The 22,675-nt window shown below is 45.2% G+C and overlaps 1 protein-coding gene across 8 annotated transcripts in view; it reads left to right on the top strand.

Moving 5' to 3' along the window:
• Window positions 1-22,675, top strand: part of VAV2 (vav guanine nucleotide exchange factor 2) — a 157,304-nt gene that overhangs the window by 1,223 nt on the left and 133,406 nt on the right. The gene's annotated exons all lie outside the window — the stretch shown is intronic.

Consider the following 22,675-nt stretch of genomic DNA (forward strand, 5'->3'; position numbering starts at 1 on the left):
TGAGGCAGGAGTGCTGTTTGACTCAGCCAATGCTACACTGTGGACATTACCTCCCCAAGGACAGACAGTTGTGTGGGAGTGGGAAGGAAGCCATGGGTGAATGAAGTGGGGTGCAGCCTCCTGATGTCTGAGGAGTCTTTGGTGTAAACACCCTCTTTAAAATGTCTTATGTTCTTGGAGTAAGAAAGCAATAAACAAGGGAACTATGAAACGGGGGGCAAGGAACCCCAAAGTTATACGAAACTTTGTGAATGGAAACGCAAAGTTAAGTAAATCTGATGGCCGACTCAAGTGAGTTCAATTAATTGGGCAGCCGTTTTGTTTGAAAACAACTATTATTTTTAAGCACTTGTATTAAAGATACAAGGGCTCTCTCTCTCTCTCTCTCTCTCTCTCACACACACACACACACACACACACGACAAAAGGGAAAGTGTGCAGCATTTATCTAGAATCAGCCTATACTCTTTTCTGCATATATATGCATGCAAACTTTCACCAGTCTAATCAATCTGTTACTTGACTATTGCTCTCCTGCAATAACTGAAAGGCTGCTCCATAGAGCAGGGGAAAGTGCTTGCTCTCTGCTGCCCCAAGGTGCCATGGGACTTAAGTTACAGGAGGGCAGATTTTGGTTGGTCATTGGGACTGGCTTCTGAATGATGAGAGAATTTTGATGGAGGGTCTCATTTTGCCTTACCATAAGTCTGCGGACAAATGGCTCCTTCGGCCAGTAAAGCGAGATGAGCACTGCAACCCCAGAGTCGTTCGCAACTGGATTTAACTGTCAGGAGTCCTTTACCTTTTTTAAGTCTTCAGGCACAAGCCAGAAAGCATCTGTTGGGGATGCCATACCTGTCTCAAGCACAAGGCTGGACTGGATGCCCTTACAAGAACCCCTACAAAACTATGAAATTCTGTTTAGTAAGAGTTGTTCAGTCCAGTGACTGGCCTATGTACATGGGACAGATCTTTTATTTAGCTTGGATGCTCTGTGTTTTTTAAAAAAACTTAAAAACAACCTGGTGCTGGTTGTACTGATCTGCGCGCTAACCTACAGTTTATTTCCAGATAAAAATATTTACAAGCTTGATTAACACACTGATAATAGAATTTCTATGGAAATCAGCACTCTTTTACTTGCCCTTACCATAAGATCTGTAGCATAACTAGTATAATTTGCAGATTTTTTTATGGGGGGTGGGGGTGTTAAGAGATAAGACTGAGAGTGGTGTTTGAGAGATGAGTCTGTGGAGCTTGCGAGATTTGAACCCAGAGCATCATGTTTCCCAGCTCAGTTTCTGACATGCTGTGCTAGATCAGGAGGGGGCAGTTATCAAACTTAGTACTACAACCTCAAGATCTTCTAACCACAGGCAGATGCAAAAGACATACAGTCAGAGAACAAAGTGTCTTGGCACATTTTGGGCCCCTCCAACTTATTCTAAGCATTCTTATTATTAATTGCATTTCTATCCCACCTTTTTCTCCAAGCAATGCAAGGTAGTGTACATGGCTCATTTAATCCCCACAACAACCCAGTGAGGTAGGTTAGGCTGGAAAGCCATAGGTTCCCTAATAGGGCAATAGAGTGCTTTGAGGAGCTTTAAATGGGAAAATCTAGAGTTCCTGATGGATTTTTGTGAGGAGGAACCAGACGTAGGACTAGAAAGGTAGGAAACTGAAATTGACCCAACTAGAAATTTACGATCCAAAAATTAACAGCTGAGTTGGAAGGAGTTTTCTTGACACCGTTGAGGCATTTTTGTGTGTGCAAACAGACCCTCCTGTTTTTAAGAAATATATTAAAACTAGGACAGCATTATCTCATTGCATTCACGTCTCTGCCACTAACAGAAAGTGTCTTGTCTCTTTTGGGATGCTGATCTTGTATTTTTTTTCCTGGAGGGGTTGGGACTCCGCGTTGCCTGGATACTGCTTTGTGCGCAGACAAATTCCCACTGAAGAATTCGAGCTGCAGAGCTCCAAAGCACAGCTGCCCGTTGCGTTCACCCTCTTCCCTCCTTGCAGCCCCAAACCACTGCAGAAGGTTGCATCCATGACTTAAAATCCACAGAACGGGGTTTATGATTAGCTTCTTTGTTTGTTTCAGATGCTTGGCATGCTTTCAGAATCTCCTTGCATTCTTGCAATTAAGCCAGTCAACTCTGGTGAGTTGGAGCCCACAGGTGATTAGGCAAAGGATCTACAGTGGTACCTCGGGTTACATATGCTTCAGCTTACATACGTTTCAGGTTACAGACTCCGCTAACCCAGAAACAGTACCTCGGATTAAGAACTTTGCTTCAGGATGAGAACAGAAGTAGAGCGGCAGCAGCACGGTGGCAGCGAGAGGCCCCATTAGCTAAAGTGGTGTCTCAGGTTAAGAACAGTTTCAGGTTAAGAACGGACCTCCAGAACGAATTAAGTACTTAACCTGAGGTACCACTGTATTGCAAAGTGGCCGAAGAGAACTGTGTTACTTCCTTTTATTGTTACTTTTATCTCCAGCTTCGAAAGCAGCCTAGAGCCTTCCCCTGAGTACCAGTTCCTAGCGAATCAAAGAACCAGGAAGTGGACTGCAGCCGTCATTGTTTAGCTGTTTAGATTATTTAGCTGTGATTCCTGCATTGCAGGGGGCTGGACTAGATGACCCTTTGGGACCCTTCCAACTCCACAGTTCTATGATTCAATCTATGATAGTTTACAAAACGGGGCACTGCGTTGGATAAAATCCCTTAAGCAAATAAACACTGGACCTTTGCTCAGCTGGAGGGAAGCTCTTCTGTCCTCCTGATTGGTGCTGCAAACTTAAAATTAATTGAAGCAGGGGGTGGGAGCTTTTTTGAGCCAAGGTCCTCATTTCCCTCATGGACAACATTTCAGGGGCTGCTTGCCAGTGATGGGCAGGACCAGAGGCAGAAGTGGGGAGAGCAGTTTATTTATTTATTTTTAAAAAGGTGGCTGGCTGCTTCCTCTCTTGTGCATTGCAAGGATTGCACCTTCTGTCAGAGAATCATCTGTGAGGGATTCTTTAGCCATGATTCCTGCACTGCTAGGGTTGGACTGGACCCCCTTGGGTCCCTTCCAACTATTCAGTTCCATGTTTTTCTGTCTCTGGGGTCTAAATCAGGGGTCAGCAAACTTTTTCAGCAGGGGGCCGGTCCACTGTCCCTCAGACCTTGTGGGGGCCGGACTATATTTTTTTGGGGGAAATAATGAACGAATTCCTGTGCCCCACAAATAACCCAGAGATGCGTTTTAAATAAAAGCACACATTCTACTCATGTAAAAACACGCTGATTCCCGGACCGTCCGCGGGCCGGATTTAGAAGGCGATTGGGCCGGATCTGGTCCCCGGGCCTTAGTTTGCCTACTCATGGTCTAAAATTGTGCTCAGCCCTGGAAGATATGGAGCTGAATGCTGGAAGATTCAGAATAGATAAAGGAAAGCACTTCAAAACTATGGAACTCAGGAGGCAGTGATGACCACCAACTTTGGATGGCTTTAAAAGAGGATTGGACAAAGTCAAGGAGGAGGAGAGGGCTGGCAGGGAAGACCTCTTTGTGCCAACAGGCTTTTGGGAACTGACTGCTTTTAATGAAAGGGCTGTTGCTGTGCTGTTTTTACTGTAATATGTGTGTATAGTTTTACTTTTCACAACATTTAATTTATATATATTCCTATGTCTTTAGTAGTTCTCATTTTTATATGCATGCAGCCGTGAGTCCCAGCAGGAAAAAAGGTAGGGGATGAATGAAAGAATGAATAAATGAATAGAATATGCCTGTCAATGGCTACTAGCCACGATGGCCACTAGCCACGATGGCTATGCTCAGTGTCCACAACTGAAGGTACTCAATGCTTCTGAATACTGCATGTTGGTAATGGGAGAAAGGGAGAGAGTGGTTGTTTTGGGGTCCTGCTTGTGGATTTCCTACTGGGATGCCTTGTTGGTCATAGGATGCTGGACCAGATGGGTCCCCTTTGGCCTGATCCAGCAGCAGGGCTGTTATGTTCTCCTTCCACTGTGAGAGGCAGTCAATGACTCTGAACGCCGGGAATAACAAATGGGGAGAGTTGCTGCTGTTCTTCTCAGGTCTTGCTTGTGGGTTTCTCATTGGGGCATCTGGTTGGCCACTGTAAGAAGAGGATGTAGGACTCTGATAGAGCTTCCAGCTCTTGTTAGGTCTTCCGATTCTGTTGCAGAGTGCATATATTTCATTCCAATGAAAGATGTCTCTCCTTAGGACTTCTTGTGGTCATTTCTGGTGACGGTCCATGGTATGACTGCTCTGTTCTTTACAAGGATCCACACACACACACACACACACACACACACACACGCCTGGAAGCATTAGTAGGCACATCCTTTCCAAGCCTGTTTAGCCCACACCAGCACATCAAGGTCAGTCTTCTTCATTATTACTACTTCACTTCCACTCTCCACAATGCTTTCCCAGAGTAAAGTAAGTGCAAGACCCAGGTATGTGCTCCATGGAGCTTACTATCTGTGTTTCAGGGTGGGTGGCTTGTTTTTGAACTTCCAGAGCTGGGGAAATTGGTGTGTGTGTACATGCGTTCCATTTTTTATGTGTGCGGGTGTTTATGGGAATTGGCAAATAATGGCATGTTAGCAGTAGACACACATTATCCCTCCATCTTGTTTAAATTTTATTTAACCAGAAGTGTGGGTCCCTCCCTCTCTGTGTCTCTTCCCCATAACAGATGGCTCTCTCTCTTGCTGCTGTTTTTTAAAAATATACACATGCAGAGAATCAAAGGGTCAGTTTGCTCTTTAGGATTACTGCACAACATTTTCAGGGAGAAAATTGTATTTATTACCTGTTCAGTCATCTATATTGGCTGTCCCCAGACTTGACCTGCCCAGATGCCATTGGATGACAACTCCCACTGGCCACCAGCTGCACCCCCTGATCTCTGCACATTTGGGTTGAATAATTGCTTGTTCCTGTGTAGACCCGAGGGATCTCCTGTGGGGGCCCTCTGGTCTGCAGGTCAAACCTGGCCTGCCAGGCTTTCCCCCATTTGGCCCACAAGGCTATTTTTCTGCCAGGAATTCTCTTTCATGCACAAAACGGAACCTGCTCAGTTTGGCTGTGCTTTGAAGTCCCAAAGTTGGCTGCTAAAAGGAAGGTCATTTCCTGCTTCATCTTAGCCGCTGGTTCAGTATAGAATCCATTGAAGGGCTTGAAAGCCCAACCTGCCCTGACTTGGTTCAGCTTCTTGCCTTCCATTTTTCTCCCTTCTCCTCCTGTTTCAGATCTAATCCTGCTTCATGTATTCTGTATGGGATTTGCACCCCTTGCCCCACTGATCCTACTCCTTTTTGCACCTTGCTGGGCCTCTTCCAGTTCTAATTGCCTTCTGGCAGTTGCTGAAAACTGCAGGAGGGGTATAGTTGTTTATGCACTTACTGCTTGCAGGCTTCCCATAACACAGCTGTTCTCAACCTGTGGGTCCCCAGATGTTGTTGGAGTACAACTCCCATCACCCCTGAGTTCTGGCCTTGCTAGCTAGGGGTGATGGGAGTTGTAGTTCAACAACATCCAGGGACCTACAGGTTGAGAAAGGCTGCCATAATGAGTATCTGGTTGGCCACTGTGAGAACAGGAGGCTGGGCTAGATGGGTCATATGGAGGTTCACTGTGATAGCAGAGCCTTTATGTCCAGGGGCAATCAACTACTCAATACCTGGCAGTGGAGAACTGAAGTGGAGTGTTGCTGTTGTGCTCAAGTCTTGCTTGTGGATGCTTCCCATTGGGGCATCTGGTTGTCCACTGTGGGAATAGGATGCTGGACTAGATGGGCCAATGACATGATCCAGTGGGGCTCTTCTGATGTTTTTATGTGACCCTATGGCTGAGACTAAATCAGCACCACCTATTAGATTCATTTTACAGATGGAGAAGCCAAGGCTGAGTGGGAAACCACAGGCCTGATTTCATGCAAATCAGCAGCAGTGTTTTGGAAAGGCTGACAGCTTCCGCTCTTAAAAGAGCCAAGTCTGTGGTTGAATGATTCAGGACAATTGGGGGAAGGGTCTATTGCAAAATATAATATGAGAGCATCAAAAGAACCTAGCTGGGTTACAGGAGTGGCCCTTCTTACCCAGCACTCTAAGTTTTGCAATAACCCTCCCCACTTCTTCCTTGCATTGGGGGTTGGACTAGATGACCCCAGGACCCTTCCAACTCTACAGCTCTGTGATTCCCAGCAACTTCTATTCAGAGGTATATCTCCTCTGACACTGAAGGTAGTTCATTGACAAGATAAACTGCAAGGCCCATAAATTCAAAGAGTACCTCAAGAATGAAGCAGTAAAACAGATGTCTCGTTTGCAGCAGATGCAAACTTTTGAGAAATATGATGAGAAGCTCTGGTGTGGTGCTCATTCAAACTCTGCCTACCTTGTCCAAAGAGAATGAGCGCAGGCACTATGGGCATCAGCCTTTCATCTAAACCTTCTTTGACACTCTCTCTCTCTCTCTCTCTCTCTCTCTCTCTCTCTCTGGAAAAGTGACGATCTGTCTTCAGCATGCCTTTGATTAGGTTTGTTGCTGATGCAGGGAAAAGGTCCACTGGAAGGAAGGGAGAGTTAGGTGGTTTTTTGTTTGATTTTTGCGATCCTGGGAGCTGTTCCACTTGCAACACCAGCAATAAAAATTAAGCCCTGCTGTAAAAGTTTCCCAAGACAAGCAGCCTAAACAGCTGAGATTTATTAGCTAAGCAACAATGCTCTCAGCCTCCCACTTACGGAGAAGGAGGGGCTGCCTAGAATTCAGCACCGCACCCCAACTTTGCGCTATAAATGCTTGAAGAGTGAGGAGAAACAGCCTTATCAAACAGCCTGGCCCAAGGCTCACTTCTCCCCCCGATTGCCAGTTATTTATTTATTTGATTCATAAGAGGACCCTACTGTAGCAGGGCCGTGGCCCATCAAGTCCAGCATCCTGTTCTCACAGTGGCAAACCAGGTGCCCATTATGGGAGGCCCATAAGCAGGACCCAAGTGCAATTGTAACTCTCTACATTGACTGGCGGGACGCGGGTGGCACTGTGGGTTAAACCACAGAGCCTAGGACTTGCCAATCGGAAGGTCGGCTGTTCGAATCCCTGTGATGGGGTGAGCTCCCATTGCTCGGTCCCTGCTCCTGCCAACCTAACAGTTCGAAAGCACATCAAAGTGCAAGTAGATAAATAGGTACCACTCTGGCAGGAAGGTAAACGGCATTTCCGTGTGCTGCTCTGGTTCGCCAGCTTAGTCATGCTGGCCACATGACCCGGAAGCTGTATGCCGGCTCCCTTGGCCAATAAAGCGAGATGAGTGCTGCAACACCAGAGTTGTCCGTGACTCAACCTAATGGTCAGGGGCCCCTTTACCTTTACTTTTACACTGACTGGCAGGGGCTCTCCAGTGTTTCAGGCAAAGAGTCTTTCCCAGCCCTACCTGGAGATCCCAGTGATTTGGACCTGGGACCTTCTGCATGCCAAGCAATGCTCTCTTACCACTGAACTGTGGTCCAGCATGAATCTGCAGGTGAAAGAACGACCCCCTCCCATTAATGTGAGCAAACACAGCTATTCCACTGCCCCACCCCTTAATCCTTTTGATATGTATTCTTCCTTGCCTGAATAATTTTTAACAATGAGAGAGTTAATCCCAGCTTCTCTTCTGCCCTCCCCATCCCTCCCTCCCCCTCCACTTTTAAATTATATTTGCTAATGCGTTTAGCAGCTTTGGCTGTCAAAAAGAATTGCTTATTCAAAAGGTCATAAACAGATTGTGGCGTTAATTACCGCACGGGCAGATTTGTGTTGCCTTGTTGAAGCCGATTCTGTTGGGAAACTTAAATCGCTCCCCGCCGATAGGCAAATAGCAAAGCTAGTAGCATTGTTGAGCACGTCTGAAAAACCCCAACAGTTTCCCCGAGTGTAATTTTGAACCCCCCCTTCTTTTGCTGCCGTTGATTGACAGGAGCTTTCAGTTGAGAAATGGCATTGCGCTCTTTGCTGAAATCTCCACCGTTAATCACAAGGTTGGGGGTTCAAGCTCCACGTTATTAAAAACAGTTTTAAACAGCTTAAAATCATAAAAAATAAGATAGGTCCTAGAAACATACACCTCATGTATTAGAAGTCCAGAATAATGAGTTGCATCTTCAGCATTAACTGGAAACTGTGCAATGAAGGTGCCAGGCACAATATGTGGGGAGGGAATTCCACTGCTTAGAAGCCACCACAGAAAAGACCCTCTCCTGGGCCACCCCACAAGCCTCCAAGGGCAGAGGAATAATGAAGTGGGCCCCTCTGCTGATCTCAGCACCTGAGCTGATCTCAGCACCTGAGAAGATGTTTGGAGCCAGAGTCATTTAAGATTTTAAACACCAGTGTGAGCACTAGGCCTAGAAACAAACTGACAACTAGTGCAGCTGTTTTAAAACAGGGGTTATATGAGATCTAAATGGAAACCCAGCCAATAACCTGACTGCTGCAGTTTGGACCAACTGAAGTTTCTGAATTGTCTTCAAGGGCAGTCCCATATTGCAGTAACCCAATCTGGAACTTACCAGGCCAGATGAAGAACTGAAAGCATCCTTAGTGCCCTCCTGTTTTCTTCATCTTGAATTATGCACCTTTCCCTCCTGGGCTGATTTTGGAAATGGCCTGATGTATGCTGGAGCGGTTGGGAGCGCCGATGTGCATCTGATTCCTACTGAAAGCAGCACAACGGTGAGCTGCCAAACTCAAGCAGCACTGAATTCAAAGGACGCTGCTTTGCAGCTGTGCCTTGAATTCGGGAGGGTTTGAAGCAATGGCTTTTCCTGTCCTTCCTCTGATGTCATGTGACCATTAGCTCAGTGGGTAGATCATCTACTTTGCATGCAGAACATCCCAGGTTCAATCCCTGACATCTCCTGGCAGGGATGCGAAATTTCTCCTACCTGAAACTTGGTTGAGAACCACTACCATGTATCAAGCTACATGGACCAAATGGCCTGAATTAGCATAAGGCTGCATCCTAACATATTTGGAAAACGGGCTTGCAAAATGGGGAGTTCTGGCAGGCCAAATAGTATGGGCGTTCATAGCGGTATGAAGTTCTCCATCACTTCCTCAAACCCATGATCTTTTAGTGACAGTAGGAGCCCAAATTTGCCACCTATTACAGAAACTTCCTTATCTTAATGAACTGCAGAGACAAACCAGTGTGTGTGTGTGTGAGAGAGAGAGAGAGAGAGAGAGGGGGGGGGAGAGAGAGAGGGGGGGGGGAACACAGACGCATCAGGCCACAGAAACATGGAAGTATACCCAGGATGCATGTACAGGGGTACTGAATTAGGCCAAGGCTCTCAGCTTTGATTTGTGAAAGTGAGCAATCTCTGAAGCTGACAGTTCTTCATTTTTGCACAGGGTTTAGGTGTGTGGGTGTGTCCCCCACAATTCTGGAAGAACCGACCACTTCAAAATATCTTCAAGCAGATAAGCTTGCAAGTCATGGAAAGCTGTGAATGGAAGCTCCATAAGTCAAGTGCCATTCACGTTTTTCACTCCTGTTTGGAACAGGCTAAGCATTCTGTGAATTTAGGAAAAAAATGATTGCTGAAATCTGTCCCTGGTAGTCTTACAGGGCTTGAAAGTGTTATTCTGAACAGTTAAACAAAGCTATGTTTTTAGAGATGTGAAGAATGTTGGGCAGAGGTTCAATCTCCAGCATTTACAGATAGTGCCTGGGAGAGCACCCCCCCCCCCGCAACAATACCGGTTCATGTAAACAGTACTGAGCTGGATGAAGCAATGGTCTAGCCTGGTACTAAAGAGCCTCATAATTTATATTCAATTCTGAATTATGAGAATTAGAATTTGTAGAGGAAGGACCATAGCTCAGTAGTAAAGCATCTGCCTTGCTTGCAGAAAGTCCTGTATTCAGCTCCTGGCTGCATCTCCGGGTTGGGCTGGGAGAGACTCCCTGCCTGAATCTCTGGAGATCCACTACCAGTCAGTGTAGACAATACTGAGCTAGAATTACTGGTGGTCTGATTCAGTATGAGACTGCTGCACTATAAGACAGTCACCTACTGCCTATTTAATTCAGAACCAAAAGGACTAGAATCTGACAAAGTGCAAGACTCCTTCCTTTGTTCCAATTTTAGTCCTTTATTCACAACCATGAGCACTAGAATCTTACTTTATTTTTAAAGAGAGGGCAATAGCTCAGGGGTAGGGTAACTGCTTTGCATGTGGACGATCCCACATTCAGTCCCTAATGGCATCTCAGAGCTGTTGCCCGTCAGCGTAGACCACCCTTTCTCAACCTTTGGTCCCCCATATGTTGTTGGACTACAACTCCCATCATCCCTAGCTAGCAAGACCAGTGGTCAAGGATGGTGGGAGTTGTAGTCCAACATTTGGAGACCCAAGGTTGAGAAAGGCTTGTATAGGCATTATTGAGATTGAAGGACGATTGAGTCTGACTCAGTATAAGGCTGCTTCTTTTGTTACTATATAATTCTACATTGGTTGTGTTGTATTCATCTATTTTTTAAATAGTGCACCCTGTCTTAGGGTCATTTTAATGATGAGTGGGCTAAACATTCTGGAAATATAGAAATTAAATAGTGGATGAAATTTTTATTGTGACTATGTTAAGCGAAGCTATAATCAGTAAGATTATGAGGAGTGTTAGGTTGGGAGAAAGAGAGGATGTTAGACTACAGTAATTAGCAAAGCCTTATGGCTGGCACCGTCCGCTTCATCATCTCTCTGGTTCATGGATTCTTGGATCTCTTAGCTTAATTGCTAGTCCGCAAGGCACCCGTCTGTTCATTATCCTTTCCCCTCTGCTTACTACAATTGACTTGGGAAACCAGTTTGCTCCCTGAGCTAGCCATTCTTAAATTGTTCTAGAGGTTTTGTTTAAATTTCCATCCTCTGCAAACAAAAATAAGAGTGCAGATTTTCCGAATCCTGCAATTTCTCATCAGTGCAGAATCTTGGCATTGTGCAGGGAGTTTGTGATATAGAGATATACATAGAAACGAAAGGTGTTTTTACACGCTGTAGTTTACATGACCACCTATAGGCAGACGTGTGAACTGCAGCCTGGCAAACGGCAGGCCGGCCCAGATGAGTGGTTTAATGGAGAGAGGGGAGGTGCTGTGAAGCAAGCTGCTGGTGGAGTGCCTCCCCACTCCTTTAAAAGAGGGCCGGGCTTGGGGTAATAGGCAGGTGGGTGGAGGTGTAAAGGGAGGGGGTAGTTGGTCAGGTGTGGGGAAGGGGTAGGCAAGGTTAGTGAGCAGAATGAGCAGGTGTGGAAGCCTCCTGCTAAGAGAGAAAGAGAAATTCTGGCCCTTATGATTATTGCAAAGATGAACCTGAAAGGGTCTGGGCAATGTTACCCATCCGATGTTGCAGCAAGCGCTGCCCCTCTTCATATTCTTAGGGTCTAGAAACTTACTTCTTATTTTAAATAAAATCAGAAAGCTGTTTTTGTGTGTATGTTTTATTTCTTTTAAAGGAAGCCATCTTCTTAATAATACAGTAATAATAATGAAAAGCAAATCAGCAAAAACTGTTCAAGGTGCTTTGCTGAGTGAGAGTTACTCTGGGATGGTAGACTGGTGCATACTTTTGCTCACTGCAGACAATGACTTTCTCTCTTGGTCCCCTTGTGAACATTTTGCTGGGATCTGAATTGTCATCCCTGGCCAAAATGCACAACAGGAAGTATAAAGTTGCTGTGTGTGTGTGTGTGTGTGTGTGTGTGTGTGTATGTGCCTGACACACTGGACAATAAAATGAGGTGATATTCTTGAGGCAGAACCAAGAGATCTTGACCCTCTTTGAGCTGGACCTGGGTTTGCAGGATCTGTGAATGGAGAGGTGCAGGGGCGCCGACTTATAAAAAATATTGCGGGGGCCCATACCGGGGTCCTGCCCCGGGAAGTTTTCTAAATTTTAGATGAAAATTAGTGAGTTTTAAAGTTTTTAAAAAGTATTTTAGAGTCATATGATCAACATTAGAACCCCGAAAACTCGACTCTCTATAACTCCACACTCCGGGAAACTCGACAAGCCTGAAACACTTTTTGGCTTTGAAAAAAGAAACAAAACATAAACACGCACGGTATTTTCGTAAAAAGCTAATTTCCCAGGTCTCGGATTCTGCCAGTCATCTAGTTCCATATAGTCCATCAGTTGCATCTGCCACTCTTCCAGTGTGGGTAGATCTTGAGTTTTCCAGTTCTTAGCGATGAGTATCCTTGCTGCCGTTGTTGCATACATAAAGAATGTTCGGTCCTTCTTTAACACCTTCTGGCCGACAATGCCCAAAAGGAAGGCCTTTGGTTTCTTGGTGAAGGTATACTTAAATACCTTTTTCAGCTCATTATATATCATTTCCCAGAAGGCCTTCACCCTAGGGCAGGTCCACCAGAGGTGAAAGAATGTTCCTTCATTTTCTTTACATTTCCAACATTTATTATCAGACAAATGGTATATCTTAGCGAGTTTAACTGGGGTCATGTACCATCTATATATCCTTTTCATTACATTTTCCTTCAAAGCATTACATGCAGTGAAGTTCAACCCAGTGGTCCACAACCTTTCCCAGTCCTCAAACATGATATTATACCCAATGTCCTGTGCCCACTTTATCATAGCTGATTTAACCATTTCATCTTGTGTGTTCCATTTTAACAGCAAGTTATACATTCTTGAAAGTACCTTAGTCTTTGGTTCTAACAATTCTGTTTCGAACTTCGATTTCTCCACCTGGAACCCTAGCTTTTTGTCGTTTTTAAAGACTTCTTTAATCTGAGCATATTGTAGCCAGTCTCGCACTTTATCCTTCATTTTCTCCAAACTCTACAATTTCCAATTGTCTCCATCTTTTTCTAGTATTTCCCAATATTTTGGCCATTTGGCCTCCATATTGGGTCTTTTTCGGGCCTTAGCTTCCAGAGGTGAAAGCCACCTTGGAGTTTTGTTTTCCAATAAGTCTTTGTATTTTGTCCAGACATTAAACACTGCTTTCCTGACAATATGGTTCTTAAAGGCCTTATTGATCTTAACCTTGTCATACCATAAGTATGCATGCCAACCAAAAGCATTGTTAAAACCTTCCAGGTCCAATACATCAGTGTCTTCAAGGAGTAGCCAGTCTTTTAGCCAACAGAAAGCTGCGGCTTCATAATACAGCTTTAGGTCTGGCAGGGCAAAGCCCCCTCTTTTTTTCGCATCAGTTAATAAGTTTTCTAAATTTTAGATGAAAATTAGTGAGTTTTAAAGTTTTTAAAAAGTATTTTAGAGTCATATGATCAACATTAGAACCCCGAAAACTCGACTCTCTATAACTCCACACTCCGGGAAACTCGACAAGCCTGAAACACTTTTTGGCTTTGAAAAAAGAAACAAAACATAAACACGCACGGTATTTTCGTAAAAAGCTAATTTAATTTACAGTAACAATTATGCTTATAGACTATTACAGAGCAGTGAATATATAGCTCTGAAAAGACTGAAATGATATTTAAATAAATCCTAAACTATCATTAAAAGAATAAAACATAAAATATTGCTGTCACACAGTAATAGCACTTTGATTAATAAGTGAAATAGCTAATTTAAGCTTACTTTGAATAAGGCTGAGGGTTCATTTAATAAAAATAATATCTCAAAGTTAATGCTTTAATACAGTTAATAAAGTTAATACAGTATGCCTAATACTGTATGTAAATACTGTAATACTGTATGTAAATAACGGGCTTTAATTGGGTCTTACACCCTAAAAATATTTAAGTATTTGAAAATAACTAATACAGTACTATAGTAATATAGAAATACAGTACTAAACTAGTACTAATATTTCAAAACTGAAAATTTAACATTCTGTATGTATTTAATTCTCTATTTTATAAAGATTTTTAATATCTGACAGTGAGTTTGGAGTAGCCCAATGCAAAAATCCTGAGGATCCATGTGGATCCGTGCTTTGTAACCACGTTTTTGCACCACTGTGACCCTAGGCAACAGTGGGTGTGTGATTTTTTTGGTGCAAGATGTAGCCATGAACATGCTATGTGATCTGATGGTGAATTTGGGGTGACCCAATGCAAAAATCCTGAGGATCCATGTGGATCCGTGCTTTGTCACCACGTTTTAAATGGGGAGGGAAGGAAAAACACAGAAGGGACAAGAAGCACAAGAGGGGTGTGCGGAGAAGCAGCTGGCTAAGAATGCAGGGGAGGAGTTTAACGGGGTGGGGGGGAGGAAAGGAAGGCAAAAGTCACCCCCCCCAAGCCAGCCCTCTCTCTATCACCTGCATGTTTTTCAGCTGCCTGCGAGTCCCTAGAGCACGGAGAGGAGGAGGTGGTGGGCTGGAGCCTGCACGCAGTGTGACTAGGAAAGAATTAGAAGGAAGGACTCGATCCTTTCCTTAACCCTCTGCTTGCCAGGAGGGCAGGGGATTCCCTGCTCTTTGTTGAGTTTGAGCAAACGCAGCAACAGAAGCGGGTGGGCAGTAAGACCCTGAGGCAGAATGCAGGAAAGCAGCAGCTTCCGCCTTCCCTCCGCCCGACCGCCCGATCTGATTTTTGCCTGATTTTTGCCTATTTTTGCCCCTGCGCTCTGGCGAGTCAGCTCCAGGGACCACACATTCGCTCAATAACACGCACAGACATTTCCCCTTACTTTTTAGGAGAAAAAATCTGCGTGTTATAGAGCGAAATTTACGGTAATAATTTTCTTAAATTATTGGGGGGGCGGAGCCCCCCAAACGAATTTTTGAGGGGGCTCGGGCCCCCTCAGGCCCCATGGAGTCGGCGCCTATGGAGAGGTGGATGATCATAATCATATTTTGATCACCAGTTTTGCTTAAACAAGCTTATCCCAGTGTAGAAGATGATATTAAAACACATTTCCTTTCAGTCTGTTGTCAGTTTTAGTTATCCTTTGAACGTTTTTATATACATGTTTACAAACAGCCTTTTTTTTTGAATATTTTAGATTTTTTTTATAAGCCTCTTGGAAGTTTGATTAGCCAAGTGGTATATAAATGCTGTTAAATAAAATAATCATTATTGGGTAGCATCCAAAGTTGATCTTACTGAGAGTAGAACTGTTGAAATGGATTGGTACCATTCAGTGGGTCTACTCTGAGTTGGACTTAGTTGGAGACAATCAATTATCATGATCATTGTGTAAAACGAAACAAGCGTTTGTGTCCAGCTAAGTTCTAGTCAGAGTAGACCCACTGAAATGAATGGAGATGTTAGCCATGCCCATTACGTTCACTTGCTTTACTCTTGAGAGAAGGGAGCTCAAGATGGATGGGACTTTCTTGAAGGTGAAAAATTGAAGGCCCAAATGCAGACAATTCCAACAAGAAAGAAATAGGTATGGCTGCATAAGGAGCTTAAAGATGAACTGAGATTTAAGAAGGACATGTACAGGGTGAGTCCTTTAAAAGAGGCCCTGTGGATACAGAGTACACATGTTCCACAGGGCCTCTTTTAAAAGACTCGCCCTGTATAAGAAATGAAAGAAAGGGGACATCAGAAATGAGGAGTATGCACGACGAATACCCAACAGTTGCAGGGCGAATGTCAGGCAGGCTAAGGCTCAGAATGAGTTCAGCCTTGCAAGCGAGGTTAAAATGAATAAAAAAGGTTTCTTTGGCTATGTTCGAAGCAAGAGGAAGAACAAGAAAGTGGTGGGTCCTCTGCATGGAGAAGACAGAGAAATGCTCTTGGGTGACAGAGAGAAGGCAGAATTGCTCAACACCTACTTTGCAATGCCCAACCTGGTGATAACAATGATGTAAGGAAAGCACTGAAGCCCAAGATAGGAAAAGAGGTGGTAAGGGAACACCCACTTTTAAATGAATTCCAATCTCCAGGGCCATATGAGCTGCACCCAAGGGTTTTAAAGGAGCTGGTAGATCTAATCTTGGAGCCCCTGTCCATAATCTTTGAGAGTTCTTGGAGATGAGATCCCAGCAGACTAGAGCTGGGCAAATGTCCCCATCTTCAGAAAGGGGAAAAAAGAAAACCAAGTTCACCCTGATGTTGATAACAGGAAAGGTCCTAGAACAAATAATTAAGCAGTTGGTCTATGAGCACTTCGAAGAGACCCAGCATGGGTTTTTCAAAAACAAGTTATGTCAGATGAATCACATTTCTTTTTTGGATAGTCTCCATCAGGAGGTGGTGGACTCTCCTTCATTGCAGGTTTTTAACCAGAGGTTGGATGGCTGCCTGCCAGGGTTTATTTAGCTGTGATTCCTGCGTTGCAGGGGGTTGGACTAGACGACTGTCGGGGTCCCTTCCAACTCTAAAATTCTATGGTTCTGTGGTTCTGTGTGTAGGACTAGCAATTGATATAACTTGCTGGCTTTGAATATTATGGAATTGTGGGGTATAATTGTTCTTGTTATGCTAGTGGAAGTATTGACTTCATTGGGTTGATAACTCTTCACACAGGAGTCTCCAGCCCCAAGGCCAAATGCAGCCCTCCGCTCCTCTCTATTTTGCCCACAACCCTCACTGGTCCTAGGTTGGACTAGGCAATCTTACAAAGCCCCTTCTCCAACCCACCCAACCCCCCTCTGGTGATTCTATCATGAGTGAGATGCCGCAACTCAATTCAGCAAGGCCTCTCCTCTTCCTGGAGGGGAGGGGTTGTGAGTGGGAGCAGTTTCCCGCAGCAGCAGGGAGGCGTATTCGGCTCCCTGCTTCTGATTTGCCCCGCTGCCGCGACCAAGCCCTTCAGCCGGCCAATAGGGCTGGCTGGTGGGCGGGGTTAGCTGCATTTAAGCAGCCACGGCAGTGTTCTGTCCCCAGTCTGTTCTTGCTTGCATCGGATCTCCCTCCCTCTCTCCCTTTAGGTCAATTTCCTCTGCGTATTGACCTTGCTATGGACTTTGGCTGGTTGCCTTGGTTGCCCAAGGGACCTGGTAGGAGTTTTTTATCCATTTGGCAAATTGGCACCAGCCTCTTGGTTTTTTCGCCTATCTCGTAGTAACTCGTCACAACTTTCTGGTATTGGCGGTTAGGCTTTGGAATATGTGTACTGTGTTGGAGGATTGGGTATGCCCATCATCTACCCCTCCTCTTTTGGGTATTCCGTTAAAGTAATCCAGCGGTCATGGATTCTGTCTGATGCCCTGCTGGTGGCTAGGGCCATGGCATGACCCCTGGTGACATCATGGGGAAGCTTCCAGTTGTATTTGCACCAACAAGCTCCTCCCACTGGTTCTTAAACCTGAAATGACTCCCTGCTGAGCAGGGTGGAGTCATGTTTTATCCAATGCCTAAGCCAATACTACCAGTACTCACATGCTGTAACCAATAAAGTTGTGGCCTTATTTTGCCCATTAACCAAAAATAATGTGTCTTTGTGTCTTATTATAATCGTATGCGGGTGGCGGGTCCTCAACTCACAACTTGCTTTTCCTTTCTAGAGCCCCAGCTGCTGTTACCAGCAGGGGGTGATGAATGGTTCAAGATAAAAGAACAGGAAGAAGGTGATGGAGCAACATGAAAGTGACTTGTGGAATTCATTGCCTCAGGGTAGGGATGGTGTCTGCCAGTTTAAATAGGCTTTATAAAGAGAGAAAGAAAAGAATCAGATTCAGGGAGGACATGTCTAGATGTTTTAAGAAGATAAGCCAACTGCACCAGGCCAGTGGCCCATCTAGTCTAGCTTCCTGCTCTCACAGATGCCTGTGGAAAAACCCCCAAGTTGGGCCCAAGTGCAAGAGCCCCCTCTCTCATCCTGTGGATCCCAGCAGCTGGTCCTCAGAAGCATTGCTGCCTCAGACTGCAGAGGCAGAGCATAGCCATTGCGGCTAGCAGCCAGCAATAGCCCTCTCCTCTTCTTCTTCTTCTTCTTCCTCCTCCTCCTCCTCCTCCTCCTCCTCCTCCTCCTCCTCCTCCTCCTCCTCCTCCATGTGTCTCCTCCTCTCATAAATCCATCTGGGTTGGTGGCCACTACTGCCTCCAGTGGGAGAGAGTTCCATAGCTTAACTTTGCACTACGTGAAGAAGGACCTCATTTCATTTGTTTGGAATCTTCCAAGGTGAGATTTAAAAAGCAAAAATAAAATATATATGCTAAAAGTAGTCACCCACAAATATCAAAATAACTTTCTTCTTCATCATCAAATGCGCTTCTGGCCATAGCCAACACCATCAGAGCATCCAGGAACAAAGTTACATTAGAACTGTGGACCTGACATTTCAGAGTGACTCCTAAGGCGGGGAATACCAACCAGAATATCAGGTTCCTTACTAGCCAGAGGCACCCCTTATCTCCTCTGGATTAAGTTTTAGTTTGCTCAGGCTATCAGTGGCTTCTAGCCACAATGGCTACACTCCGGTGCCACGGCTGGAGGCAATGATGGTTCTCAATACCAGTTGCTGGAGGCTACTAGAGGATGGGTCCTGCTTGCAGGCTTTGCACTGGGGCATCTGGCTGGCCACTGTGAGAACAGGATGCTGGACTAGGTGGACCATGCGCCTGATTCAGCAGGCTCTTCTTAGCTTCTTAAAGGTAAAGGGACCCCTGACCATTAGGTCCAGTCATGGATGACTCTGGGGTTGCGGCGCTCATCTCGCTTTATTGGCCGAGGGAGCCGGCGTACAGCTTCCGAGTCATGTGGCCAGCATGAGTAAGCCACTTCTGGCGAACCAGAGCAGCGCACGGAAACACCGTTTCCCTTCCCACCGGAGCAGTACCTATTTATCTACTTGCACTTTGATGTGCTTTCGAACTGCTAGGTTGGCAGGAGCAGGGACTGAGCAATGGGAGCTCACCCCGTCGCAGGGATTTGAATCGCCGACCTTCTGATCGGCAAGTTCTAGGCTCTGTGGTTTAACCCACAGTGCCACCTGCGTCCCTCTCTTAGCTTCTTACTTGGAGCTATATCCTCCAGCCCGGCACCTTTGCCCATCTTGAAATCGCAGGATGGGCTGAGGATATCAGAAAGGGAGAGAGAGTATGTTCTGCAGCCAGCCCTTGCCAAACCCGCACAGTGCTCCTCAGAGAGAAAGAGACGCTTGGGCGGAGTTCCCAGCAACAGATTCCTGCCCAACGTTTTCTCTCCAGAGGCGGCTGCAAACCGGGGGCGGGGAGATTGTTCAGGAGGTCAACCCCCAAACACAGCTGAATCATTCAGAGAAAGCACCCAGCCCTGTCATTGGGCCATTTATAGCTTTCTGAAAAAAGCAAAAAACAAATGCATGAAACCAAGTATTATGCAGCTGGGTTGCCAGATTATCTATCAAGCTAAAAAGACTTTGCTTGTCTTAAAGTGATTGTTCCTAAGAGGCTCCCATTTGCAGATGTTTCAGGCCATGATTTCTGCATTGTAGGGGGTTGGACTACATGACCCTTTGGGTCCCCTTGCAACCCTTCTATTCTATGATTCTACAACTCTAACCAGAATGGCCCAGGTTTGGTTGAGGCTGGTGGGAGTCATAGTGCAAAACATCTGAAGGGTGCCAGGTTGGTGCAAGGCTGCATTTGAGAAATATATCTCTTGCCTCCACATACAAAGAGCCTGGCTGTTGGATCAGACCAGTGGCCCATCTTGTCTAGCTTCCTGCCCTCACAGAGGCCAGTTAGGTGCCCCATTGGGAAGCATCCTCTGGCAGGCGTTGAGAGCGACAGCACTCTACAGTTGTTGTTCCACATAATTTGGTATTCAGAGCTAGACTGCCTCTGGAGATGGAGGTTCTGCTAAGAAAGCTTTTAAAAGAAAAGGTTTGCTGCTGTTCTCACAGTGACCAGCCAGATGCTTAAAGGAAGAGCTTTCACAAGCAGGCCCTGAGCACAGCAGCACTGGAGAGACCACAGAATTGGCGCCAGCCTGCTTAGAATTTTGCACCAAATCAAATAATCCAATGGAGCATGCAGAAATAAAGCTGAGGAGCACTATCTTTTCCCTTAACAGAGGCCAGCCAAACGCCTCCAGCAAGATCACAAGCCTGACTATGATCCCTGATTGTTTGCTCCCTGATTGCTTGCCCCTGGCACCAATGGGTCATCGGAGATAGACTGCCTCTGAAGATGAAGGCTTTCCTACAGCCATCTGGTTGTATAAAACAGGAATCTAGGAACTGGATACAGATAAAAAAACAAGGACTGATCTTATAGGCCTTTGCCATGTTGGTGCATACTCTGAATAGGGGTGGTTGCAGAGCCTGGAAATGCACAAACTCACCTACCAGAGTAACATAGGGTGCCTTCATTATCTTTTGCATGGTGGCTGAATCCTGCCAGCTGGCCATCATATTAGCATCGACCAAAGAAAGGTTGATAACTGTGTGACCTGGGCTTTGAACCCCTCCCTTGCCACTCCCCCCCCCCCCGCATATAGCTGCATTATCCCTTTTCCAATAACAACCTTCCCGAAAAGTTCCTTGGGGATTTGTAGCAAATTTGTCACGTCCTGCTGAATATAATCTGTTATTGGGCAGTTTGGAAGTAATGAGAAATCTATCCCCTGGAGCCCATGGACCGGGAATTAAACAATGCCACTCTGTTAAATTCAGTAAAATTCCAGAGATCCTCTAATAATGAATTCGAATGTTGTTTTTACCCCCTACTCTGGTGTATTGAAATAAAATGAAGACACTCCCCCACCCTCAGTATTTTAATAACCTAAAGTATCGTACTTTCTCTGTCATTTAGTAATCTCCTGCCCAATCTAGCCACAAAAAAAAGCCAGATGTTAATACTAGTTCCATGGAAACTGCAAACCAGTTCTGATGAGGATGGAGCATAGTTTTTCCTCCCTCTTTCATAACACTAGAACTCATGGACATCCAATGAACCTGAATACAGTCATACCTCAAGTTGAATGTGCTTCGGGTTGAGCGTGTTCAAGTTGCGTTCAAGTAATGGAGCGCGTAACTTCCAGTTCCGCCACTTGCGCATGTGCAGATGCTCAAAATGATGTCACGCGCATGCGCAGAAGCGGCGAAACGCGACATGCGCAGACATGCCGTTGCGTCTTGCGTTCCGTTCGGGATGCGAACAGGGCTCCAGAACAGATCCCGTTCGCATCCCAAGGTACCACTGTATTGGAAGATTCAGCATGGATTAAAGAAAGGACTTCTGCACACAGTGCATCGTTAGACTGTGGAACTCCCTTCCACAGGAGGCAACAATGGCCGCCCACTTGGATGTCTTTAAAAGAAGCTTGGACACATTAATAGAAGAGCGAGCTATCAATGGATATTAGGCACAATGGCTCTGCTCTACCTCCAGAGTTGGAGGCAGCAAGGCTTCCAAATACCAATTGCTGGAAACTGCAGGAGGGGAGAGTGCTCTTGTGTTTGATTCTGGTTGGCCTCATCCAGCAGGGCTCTTCTTATGTTCATACATACAAAAGCTGATCACGTCAGGTGTTCTGTTTGTTCTTCCAAAAGACAGGTTAAATTCCTCATTGTTTCCTTCCTTCCTTTTTAAATGATAAAAAACCCCCACAAATTACCTTAAACCTTGCATAATTGCTTATTTCTATTGCACTAGGGAATGGTTGGAGAATTCCCTGGCATGGAAAGTGCAAGAGTGATAATTATGGTTCTAATGGCAATAGCAGGCAGGTAATTATCGAACAAAGCTCTCAGTCACTGAGACACATAGCCCTTCTCCTGCTCTCCTCCTTTTGCCAGGAAGAGGAGTATTTAAGAAGATTATTCTCCAAAGAAATGGTGGGACAGTTTAATTCTAGTTCAGCTGAAGCTGAAACTCCCCCTGCCAAAAAAAGGGGGGGGGAATAAAGACCCCACTAGGCTGGCAAGGAAGACTTACTGTACATCTCTGCAAAACATGCCCCCCTCCCCTCAAAGATTTCTGAAGCCACATCTCTGAAAGAAAAGCTCTCTAAAACTTTCCACTAAAATATTTATGCCGCTCTTTGCTGTAAAGGAGAAAAAAAGATTTCTCGTGGCAAAGTCCAACCAGCGTAGCGGAACAGGAAGGGCTGGGGGTTGTAATCGGTTCTGGAAGGGTGAGCAGCAAACTTGCATACTGAAGAGAGCTGTTGGGAGGACAAAGATCGATGCATGGGAGATTCCGATTGGACAGTGGCTTTGACTGACAAACTTCTGCTGCATCCACATGACAGTTTATTTTGTTTCCCTAACTGTTAATTTCCGCATTATATCTGAGCTCCTGTGGGATCTAAAGCCACTTCTGGGAAAATACGCAGTATAGTGCGAAGTTTATCACTGACTTATCTTTTTTTAATAGAAGCAAATAATATGGAAACGAGCTCCAAACCTGCACTATATTTGAGCTTTCACATGGTGCAAAAACCACTTCCAAACCTAGTAGAGAGTATAGCTCATTTTTTCATGTTATTTGCATCTGGGGAAGAAAAATCCATTTGGACTAACACAGAAATGTACAATAAATGTGCTTTGTGTTCTGCAGTATTTCCAGAACAAGCTTATATGTTTTGTGAAAGCTCAAATATAGAGATTATTTTAGGGCAGGGGTGGGGGACATTCTTTTTCAGTCCAGGGGCTGCATTCCCTTCTGGGCAACTTTCTGGGGGCCACAAGCCAAAGGTGTGCAGGACCAGAGGCAGAAGTGACACACACACTTCTCTATCCCCTGTCCAGGCAAGCAAGAAGCATTATCAG

The sequence above is a fragment of the Podarcis erhardii genome, assembly GCF_964252035.2.
Source record: "Podarcis erhardii genome assembly, chromosome: Z".
NCBI classification, from domain to species: domain Eukaryota; kingdom Metazoa; phylum Chordata; class Lepidosauria; order Squamata; family Lacertidae; genus Podarcis; species Podarcis erhardii.